Genomic DNA, 3,553 nt, shown 5'->3' on the forward strand with positions numbered 1-3,553 from the left:
GGCGGCGGACGCTGCTGAGCGGAAGCGATGGCGGTCCCAACGGCCCGCGCCTTTCAAAACTCCCCTCAGCCGCCGAAACCCTCCACCAATCGCCGCCCGCGGGCTCCCAGAGCGCCGCCAATCGCAGTGGGAGGGCGGGGACACGGGTGGCGCCTCCTCCCCTCCCTCTCGCCAGTCAGAAGGCGCTCCCGGCGCATTCAAACCAGCCACTCAGAAGGGAAAGCCGCGAGACGGGCAGCAAAATCGGCCAATAGAAGAGCGAAGGGGCGGGCGCTGTGCGGCGGCGCTCCACGCCTGCACGGTTGCCGTTGGTGGTGTGATGTACTGGGACGCGCGGGGCAGGTCTCCGGGGTCCCACTGGGATACACTGGGCAGCTTTCTGGGGACACGCAGGGACCCTACTGGGCAGGCCCCTGGGGACCCACTGGGCTGGCCCTCATGTCACACTGGGGGTATACTGTGCAGGCCCTGGGACCCACTGGGGAGGCCCTGGGGACCCACTGGGATACACTGGGCAGCTTCTGGGGATATGCAGGGACGTGCTTGGGCTGGCTTGCATGTCACACTGGGGCATACTCTGCAGGCCCTGGGACCCACTGGGGAGGCCCTGGACACACTGGGAACACTGGGGCACTGTGGTACGGCCTCTTCAACAAGCACCGGGCCCTGGAGCGTGCCCCCGTGTACCCACCCCAGAGCCACCGACCGGCGGGGCTGCCGCCCCGTCAGGCAGAGACCCAAACCTCTCCGCTGCTGCCTGAACCCCGCGGCCACCAGCCCTGCCTGTGCACCCTTGCCTGCCCGCTCCTTTGCAGGGAGGGTGGTGGTGCCTGCTTCTTGTGCATGGTGCCTCCGTCCGCTGCTGGCGCTCCAGGAGGGGCAAAACCGCGCTGCCCGCAAGCCAGGAGAGGCGAACCCTCCTGCCTGCGCTCTGGGAGAGGCTGTTCTGTTGACGCAGGGCCTGGCAACAGGCTGACATCACTAGAAATGGAACCCTGTGACTTCACGCCCCCCCCCCCCCCGTGGTGTTCCCTCCACCCTGTCCCCCTGTTTGTGCTGATCCCAACGGGGCTGAAGCCCACGCGTGCTCCAACCCTTTCCCCACTCCCCAGGCTGGCTGCAGCGTGCCCCCCCCCTCCCCGCCATGCCCCTCACTGCAGTAGGCAATGTCCTGGGCAGGCCCCCCCCACCCCATAACAGAGCGCTGGGTGTCATCCAAAACACCGACTTTTTTGCATCTTTATTTCTGGGGCAATGACAGCGTTCGCTTCACTGGACGTGCAGGGAGGTGGCCAGGCACAGCCTGGCATCGCCCTGCCGCCCCGCGGCACGGGGATCTGCAGGGACAAGCACAGCCGGGGACGAGTATGGCACAACCCGGCCACGGGGCTGGTGTCCTCTCAGCGGTCTCGCTCCAATGCCGCAGTTCTCCCCACCGGCCCTGCCCACGAGGCTCCCGGGGCTGTATCCCCATCCCTGCAGGATGCGGGGGGGGCTGCGGCGGGGGGATCACCGGTGCTGCAGTGCCGGGGTCACCACATATGCCGGTAGGGAAAGGCCACCTCCACGCAGAGCACCACCAGCGCCTCGGAACAGTTGTGCCGCTGCCCGGCCAGCAGCCTGCCCTCTCCCAGGGGGGCGGCCAGACCCTCCCCAGGGCCAGAGCTGCGCCAGCCCTGGCAATCCCGCTTGCGGGCTTGGCCGCCCCGCTGCGTGGATCCGTGCCAGGCCAGCCGTCGAGGCCTGCAGACGGGGATGGGGGTGAGAGGGGCTGGGGGACACCCTCCGGGACACCTCCAGCTCTTTGCACCAGCTCCTGCATCCGTGCAAGCGCCAGGGGTGGAGGGGGGGGAAACCACTGCAGCCCCCCTACCCACCCTGGTTCCTGGCATGGGTGCATTTGCTCAGGGTTGCCCTGCCGGCGATCACCCTGTGGCTGGACTCACCAGAGGGGATCCGTCAGGACATTGCGCCCGTCGAAGGAGTAGATGGGGCTCCGTGGGGCGGCACTGGCCTGGCCCTCGAAGAGGGAGCTCCAGGACTTGGCCAGCAGCTGGCCCTGCGGGTGCAAGCAGCGGTGCTGAGCTGGGGGCTGGGGCCATGCCCTTGTGGGCAATAACTTGCCCTCGGTTCCTCCCAGCTCCCCAAAATGCAAATGCCAAGCACGGCCGGGGTGCAGCACCCCCAGCGCAGGACCGGGCAAGGATCCCCCCACCGAGGCTCACCAGGGGCCACAGGGCTTTGCCGCCTTCAGCCCCCACGGGGGACGGGGGTACCTGCCTTCATGTTGACGACGGGGAGGGTCCTGTCTGTCCTCTTGACGATGGAGACCAGGTCCTGGGTGGGGGCCGAGAGGAACGCCCGGAAAGTGCCGTAGAGCCGAGCCTCCTGGGACTGCCGGTAGCACTGCAGGTCGGCACCTCGGATCCCGCTCATGTCGCCAGCGAGGGGCACATTCAGGGCGGCCAGACGGAGCTGGGGACGGGAGGCAGGGCAGCGAGGAGGCTCAGGCACGGCCAGACATCGAGGTCTCTGCCCCCCCCTTCCTGGGAGGGTGCGGGTCTCCGACGGTGTTGGCCAGGCATGGAGGGGGTCCCCCGGGCACCTCTCTCCACTCTCCCATGGCTAGGCCACTTGTTTCCCACCCCTGGGGCCAGGCATTGCTTACTGACGGGATCCGCGGTGCGATGGTGGTCGGCAGGATCTGGGGCAGCCCTTGTCCCTCCTCCTTCTGGACCTGGAATAACACAGCTCAGGTCAGCCCAGGGACACCCATCCTTGTGCCATGGGTGCAGCACCCTCCCCAGACCAACACGACCCCAGGCTCTGCGTGTGCCGGGCTGGCACTGCCCTGCCAACAGCCCGTCTCCACAGCACGTCCCTCCCGGCGCGGCCGGAGCCGCAGCAGGGCTCACCAGCGAGTCCGTCGGGGCCAGCACGGGCAGCCCCATGTCAGGACCTCTGGTCTTCACCTGCTTCGCCTCCTGGATGGAAAGGAGACGACAGTCCCGCAGGGGCCTGTCCCCCCCCCGGCAGGCAAAGGAGGGCTCTTGTCCCTTGCCGGGACATGAGCGGACCCGGCGGCTGCCTGCACCCCTCACCTGGTACCGTGGGGTGGAGGCGGAGGGGTCATCACCGACAAAGAGCGATTCCGAATCCTCCAGCTGCTCAATGCAACGACCAGAGAGACGGGTTAGGAGGGAACCGGCTCCTTCCCCAAGCTCTGCTGTTCCAGGGCCAAATCCAGCCCAGTGCCAGCTGCCAGGGCTGGAGCCCGGACCCCCCCTCCCTGCGAGGGACCCCGAGGGGTGTCCTCGGTGCACGGTACCAGGAGGCGGCTCCAGCCGGTGGGGGTCCGGAGGTAGGCACTGCTCCCTTCCCGCACGTAGACCAGGCTCCCCTCGGGCACGGCGCTGCCCGACTTCAGCATCAGCTCCTTGGACCTGAAGACCCACGTCTGGCGCTGGGAGGGATGGAGAGGTTCACGGCCCAGCCGGGGCGCGTGGGGCAGCTGGACAGCCTGGGGGGCTTGCCCGCGGCCGCAGCCAGGACG

At 68.4% G+C, this 3,553-nt stretch overlaps 1 long non-coding RNA gene across 1 annotated transcript; it reads right to left on the reverse strand.

Annotated features, from left to right (window-relative positions):
* Nucleotides 1–2,396: 2,396 nt before the first annotated feature.
* LOC128140957 (uncharacterized) lies at nucleotides 2,397–3,162 on the reverse strand. Its single transcript, XR_008234864.1, has 4 exons — nucleotides 3,102–3,162; nucleotides 2,916–2,984; nucleotides 2,669–2,737; nucleotides 2,397–2,475 (listed from the first exon to the last, which is right to left on the reverse strand). It is a non-coding gene; the product is annotated as an uncharacterized LOC128140957 (long non-coding RNA).
* Nucleotides 3,163–3,553: the final 391 nt, after the last annotated feature.

The sequence above is a fragment of the Harpia harpyja genome, chromosome 4 (genome assembly GCF_026419915.1).
Source record: "Harpia harpyja isolate bHarHar1 chromosome 4, bHarHar1 primary haplotype, whole genome shotgun sequence".
NCBI classification, from domain to species: domain Eukaryota; kingdom Metazoa; phylum Chordata; class Aves; order Accipitriformes; family Accipitridae; genus Harpia; species Harpia harpyja.